This window comes from Heliangelus exortis, chromosome 9 (assembly GCF_036169615.1).
Source record: "Heliangelus exortis chromosome 9, bHelExo1.hap1, whole genome shotgun sequence".
In the NCBI taxonomy this organism is placed as follows: domain Eukaryota; kingdom Metazoa; phylum Chordata; class Aves; order Apodiformes; family Trochilidae; genus Heliangelus; species Heliangelus exortis.
In genome coordinates, this window is record NC_092430.1 from 17,638,351 (window position 1) to 17,644,845 (window position 6,495).

The 6,495-nt window shown below is 56.7% G+C and overlaps 1 long non-coding RNA gene across 1 annotated transcript; it reads right to left on the bottom strand.

Moving 5' to 3' along the window:
• Window positions 1-1,949: 1,949 nt before the first annotated feature.
• Window positions 1,950-2,794, bottom strand: LOC139799507 (uncharacterized). Its single transcript, XR_011727317.1, has 2 exons — window positions 2,698-2,794; window positions 1,950-2,318 (listed from the first exon to the last, which is right to left on the bottom strand). It is a non-coding gene; the product is annotated as an uncharacterized lncRNA (long non-coding RNA).
• Window positions 2,795-6,495: the final 3,701 nt, after the last annotated feature.

The window sequence follows — 6,495 nt, forward strand, 5'->3', positions numbered from 1 at the left end:
GCCCGCCTTGCCCTGCCCCCACCCGCTGCGGAGGAGTGTGTAAACCTGTTGGGAGCTGTGTGGGCGAGCCCATGGGCCCCCATGTACACCACTAGTGGCAGCACAGTGACTTACCTGTGCCACACGTTGCCGACCTGTCTTACACAGTCCCGTCCCATCCCATCCCATCATCTCATGCATCCCACCCGGTGACAATCTCATGTCACCCTACTCTGTACCAGCCCATCCCACCCCATCCATCCCATCGTAGCATGTCACATCTCTTCCCGTCCCTACTATACCATGATTCCTACCCCAGTGACAGGGATGAATGCTGGGATCCTGGTGAGGGTGACCCCATACAGAAAGCTCCCTGCAGTCACCCTGCCAGCACACTCATCAGGCCTTCCCCACCCCATTCATCAAAGGAAACAATGCCACTACCCTGCATGCAGCCCCCATGTTTGTAGGCGTCAGTCCTCTCCCCATTCCCTTCTCCCATTGCTATCAAGTTGTTTTGGGACCCTGTGTTGGACAGACTCTGCTCCTTCAGCATGCTGCACTCATACTGTCCCTGCGGCACAAAGCCCCCCCATTGTGGGGACACTGGGCTTTGACCTGGCCTGACCCTGTGTGCCACACTGCAAATCTCCTCTGGGGAAGGTTGGTCTTGGCTGAGGCGTGAGCAAAATCACCCAAGTCCCTGATTTTGGGGCATTTTTATGTCTTTGGTTCCCACACTGGGAACTGGGAACTCTGGCAGGTCCAGCGTATTGGGGTGCACGGCTGGACAGCCCCTTCCCTGTAGCACAGACATCTGGGTTCCCCCTGATGCAGCTGCCCGCTAACTGCAAGCAGAGCCTTGCCACTGCGCTCCCCAGCCCAGAAACCTGCCCCAGAAACTCTGCCATGCAACCACAGCCCCGGCCCTGTGATGGCACAGCAGGACAGCTGTGAACCCACATTCCTAGCCACCCTCCCCACAGCTCACAGCAGAAGAGGGACTTTGGGAAATCAATGGGGCTGGCAATGCTCAGCCTCTGCTGTGCAGTGGGAAATCAATGGGGCTGGCAATGCTCAGCCTCTGCTGTGCAGATGGTTGCAGAGCATGTCAGTATCTCCTTCTCCTTCTGCTGCACAAACCCACCAGAGCAGTGGACAAGCAGTTTCCTTCTCCTCGTCCCAGAAGGATTCAGCTCTGCAAGCTCTGGCCAGAGAGAGTGGCATAGCACCGAGTGCTGCCCAGGCTGCTAAAAACTTGGAGACCAATTCCTGTAGCAGGAATGCTGGCATCCCCTGGGAACCTGACCAGCGTGCTGGACCCTGAGGACTGCTGCAGCACCCCACCACTGCTGGGAATGGTTCCTGAGGGGAAAAGCCACTGTGGAGAGAGCCAGTGTGCTAATTTAAGATGGGACATGACGTATGCCTGTGATAAATCTCTGCGAGGGACGGGAGAAGCAGCGAATGAAATGTTAGTGCTCTCCAGGTAGAAGGAAGCAATTGGGGAACAAACCAGCAGAACAGGGGTTGACCCGGTGGAAAACACCGAAGTCTGAACAAAGACGCAAAAATTGTTGTCACTGTCTTTCAAGGAAAGGAGAAACAGGAGCAAGCAGCAAAGCCAGCACTTTTCACGTGTGCTGGGGCACGATGCTGTGCCAGCGGGAAGGAGGGCGGTGCAAGGCTGATGGGGTTGCTGAGAAACTTAAGAATGGGCCAGACCCGGGGTAGGAAGATTCACATCTTGGGAAATCCTCCCCTGCAGCTAAAGCCCGCCGGCTTACTGAGATGCAGAAACCTCGTTTATTCTGTGATTCCAGAGGTCTGAGTTACCCAAGCACAAAATTTCTGAACGGAGCACATGGGGAAATTGCTTATTCACACTTGAATAACTTAAAAATGGCTGAAGCAATTTTACTTAAACTTTCTCCAAGAATTCCCCTTGGAGTCAAGCCATGCCTGGCAAATTTCAGCCCGAAAGGAATTTATTTCAGAAAAAGGATGAGAAACTGGAGCAGGGAGCAAGGGGGCACGGGCAGGGGAGGAGGATGCTCCATATAATCCCCTCTCTCCCCACATGCTGTAATTAATGAAACCCCCCTCCCCCCCGTTGCTCCCGCCGGGCCGGCGCTGCCAGCCACCCTCTCCCCGGGGGCTCACACTCCCCCGGAGCAGGCGGGCGCAGCGCCGCAGTCCCAGCCGGGGGCTGAGGATTTGGGGGCCTGGCCAGGAGCGTCACAGGTCTCTGGTGGGGGGAGCCTCGGGTCAGTGCCTGGGTGTCACAGCTGGCGGGTGGGCAGACAGCCTGAGGAGCAGGGCTGGCAGGGCTCCTGAGCCTGCACAATAGGAAATAACTGTGGTAACTGCGTGGTATTTGCTGGCAGGGGCTGGCTCTGTAACGCCAGCCCGCCTGCTTCTGCAAGGGCTTCGGTGCTGAGAACGGAGTTGCTTTGGCCCCTGGGGAACGGGGTAACGTTGTGGCCAGGGGATGTGCACACCCATACAAACCCAGATATCTCCCAGCCCTGCAATGTCCCTGCACACAGGCACCCAGACCTGTCCCCTCCACTGACATCCCCCTGGCACTTTGGGGCAACAGCCAGAGCAGGACAGTGCTGCAGCAGTGAAGGTGTCAACACGACGTGGGCAGGGATGGGCTGAGAGATGGAATGGGGGATGATGGGGTGCGCAGGGGAGCGTGTCTGCAGCACTGACCTGGGTTAGTCGTGCTCTGCCTTCAAACAGCCCACACGCCAAAGCTGCGGTGCCCACAGTGTCCCTGGGAGGCATTCCCGTGCCAGTGGGGAGCAGCAGGACCTGCTGAAACAAGATGAAAGGAAAGCCTTGAAAAGCAGCAAAGAACCATGGATGTTCAGAAGACAAACTCCCAGCCCAGCTCTCTCTCCTTGAGAAATTTCCCACCCGCAGCCCCTCATCCTGCTGGAGCAATCCCTGACTTTCATTGCCTCTTGCCAACTGCATCTCCCGAGGTGCTCCGGTGATGGTTCCACATGACACCAGAAAAGACACAGTGTGTCAGACCACGGCCACGCACAGGGGTGCACCCACGCAGCCTGCCCAGCCACCACCCCTGGCCTTGGCTTCAGGCAGCAACCTCAGCTGCAACTTCATAAGGAGATGGTGATTAGGGAACAATTATTCTTGTTTTCTCAGAAGATCTAAGGGGCATCAAATGAAATTACCCAGCAACAGTTTTAAAACAAACAGAAGGGAGTGTGCTCCTTGCCAGGCAGTCAGCCCTGGGAACGCATCACTCCGAGATAGATACGAGGACATGTGTTTGAAGGGTGGCACTGACTGGCTGGGAGAAAAAAACCAAACCAAAACCAAAACAGTTCTGTGATGTCCTCCTTCAGCAGGGGTGCGACAGTGATGGGGATGTGGGGATTTGGGGTGGGGGGATCCCCCGTGTTACTGGGCTGGGCACCACCGCAGCAGAGCCATTGTGGCAGCAGGTGGCATTTTCATGTCCCCTGACCAAAGGGCAGCACCTTGCGAGGTAACACCTGAGCAGATTCCCAGCCCACAGCCCCAGTGCAAGAGGGGCCCCAGGGGGTCCCATCGCCCCATTCCCAGGCTTGGGAATGTTGCCGTGCACCAGCTCGCCCAGCCAGCACGTTTCCCGCCGGGTCAGCACCGGCTCCATTCTGTCTCCCTTCCAGGCTCGCCCCTCCAGGCACTCCTCCCCGCCGTGGCGGGTGCTTGGCGTTGCCAGCAGGATCGGAGTGGTCGGCAGCACCCATGCCAGTCAGGCTGGGCCCTGCCAAGGCAGCCACCTCCTGCCACTCCTGGTCCCCACTTCAAAACTCTCTCCTGTCCCACCCACATCCACCACCCCTCACCTCTGGCAGCTTCAGGTTGCAGTTAAACACTTCAGCACTTAAAATTTCAGGTGCTAATTGCTTAGTAATGAAAACTTTAATCACAGAGCAATTAAAACCTTAAGTAGCTGTGGGAGATCCATTCCATGTCAACAAAAAAAAAAAAAAAAAAAAAAAAAAAAAAAAAAGAAAAAAAAAGAAAAAAGAGTGTCGTCAGTGCTCCGGCACCGCCCTGGCACCATGAGGATGGGGCGGCCTGAAGAGCCCATCCCGCAGCAGCCCCCGCGCCGGGAATCTGGGGAGCCCCCCCGCTTCCCACGCTGAGCGGGAGGTGGCCGAGGAATGATCAGCTACTGCCGTAAAACTTAAAACCCAGCTAATTTTGGATTAAGTGCCATATGAAAGGGTTTTGTTGTTTTAAATCTCCTACTTTCCAAATTCCCAGGATTAAAATTCTCTGCATTTATTTTAACCGCATAACATTTGCAGACAAATCACTTCTCCCAGTGCAAAGTTTGAAGCAGGCTTAGGGTATAAAGCCCAGCCACAAGCTTCAGGGTGGAATCACTGCAAGATCCTGCCAGCGGCCACCAGCCTTGCTTGCTGGTGTGAGCTTGCAGGAGAGCTCAGTCACCCTTTCTGCGGGGGGAAAGGGCTCACCCTGCCAGGTGCCGGAACCCTGGGAGGTACCATGAGGAGCAAACCTGGCTCCTGGGCTGATTCTTGCAGTGGGGATGAGCCCTTGGGAAAAATTCGATGAGGTTTCTGTGTTTGCAGAGCTGCCCTTGTCCTGCCGCGGGGGTGTGTGTTGCAATCGTGCTGATGCTGTCCAGGTGACACCGTCCACATATATATTAGTCCCATCTCATCAGATGCTGGCAAATGCTGCATCAAGAGAAAAATAACATCAGTGCTTGCACTCCGCTTTGCAGCTTATCAGATCCAAAAAGGAAAGGAGGCGACTGGCCTTGCATGGCTCCAACTCTGCCAGGAGAGCACCAGGGGGGCGGGAGGCAAAGGCTCCAGGGCCGGGGGCTGAGGCTCAGCCCCAGCTGCTGGGAGGTGTGGGAAACGTGGGTGCCTGCGGGCAGCAAACTGCCCCCCACCCCCTGCTCTTTATCAAAAGCAGGATCAGTGTCTGGCAAACGTCACTCTCCCGCCTGCTTCCCAGCTGGGAGGTCCTTTTCCTCCCGCCACCCTCATTGCCCCCTTCCCCTCGCTGCCTCCCAGCCCTGCGGCAGGACAGGGCATGGTGGGTTGGGACATGGCAGGACGTACTCACGAGTGGGTGGCTGGGGAGCCAAGGTGCAGGTATCAATGGGACATATCCTATGATGGGGTCCTCATGCAACCCGCTGAGGTTGTTGCCACCACCGGCACAGGTACATCTGCTCACCAGGCAATTAGCAGGCTGGCCCCATTAACGACCCTGAAGGGGCTGCACCTGAAATGCTGGTGCAGACACCTTTTGCATGCCCAGCCCTGAGCTGGGGGCAATCCCGCTTCCATCTTAGTCATGAGGAGCAGAACACTTGATTTAGCATCTGAATCCTGCTCTGTCTCCTAGCCTGGGCCCACATAGCTATTCCCAAATGAGGGTTACTGACTCCCAAGTGTGGTGACAATGTATTCAGGGTTCCTGGGGCTATCTGAAGCATGGAGCGATGCTCAGCAGATCCTTCTGTCTGCAAAAAGCCAAGAGGCCTTCATTGACACTGCATGGACTATTGAGCTGGTCACTCCACTGAACTGAGTGCGCAGAAATTGGTCCCACCGGGGCTGCCAGGGAGCAGCTGGATGTGATGGTGGTGATGGGCATAGTAGGGCTATGGCAGGGCCAAGCACAGGGCCTGGCCCCACCACCCATCTTCCCATTCCCTCCAGGTTCTGCTGGTCAGGGGCAGTCCTCAGAGCATAGGGGCTTTCCTGAACTCCAAGCCAAGGCTTTGGCATCCCCTAGCCCAGGGGTACCCCGGGTCCTGCCTCCCACCCCACCTGGAGCATCTCTCACCCAAAGTTGGCTCTGGATGCTGTGCCTCCTGTTGCCATGGCAACCCCCATCCTTGCCAGGTTGCCATGGCTCCCCAGCCCCCAGCCACAGCCGCATCTTCAGTATGGAGAGGACCCAGCATTTTGGGTCCTCAGGGGCTGCCACCATGGGGGATGCTGTGTGGGACCTGAGAACAGAGGGTGAGCCAGGCAGGAGGAGGGCTGACACTGTGCTAGTATCTTCACAGTACTCTGGTATCATGGGGGAACAGGCTCAGAAATGACCTGTGACTTCACGGGGCTGGTGGGGGTGGGGAGCCCCTGGAGCATCACTGATGAAAGGGGGGTGGCACCACTTCAAGGGCCACCCTCATGCCTTCCAAACTTGTCTCTGTCCCTCCCAGGGTTTCACTGCTCTGTGCAGTTGTCCCAGTCACAAGCCGTGTCTGTGGGACAGCATACAGGTGCCAGAGCTCTTTGGTGTGGCTGGCTGACCACCTTCCTGTACCCTCTTGTCCCCTGCCCACTGTCACCTTGAAACATCATCACACCCATTGCAAACACCCTGCCAGGCTCTGGGGAAACCTCTGTGCAAGGCTCCCCTTGCTGCACTTGCTGTGCTGGGGTTACAGCTCTGCCCCGTGTGAGCCCTGCGGGCTCCTGGCTAGCTGTGCTAAATAAA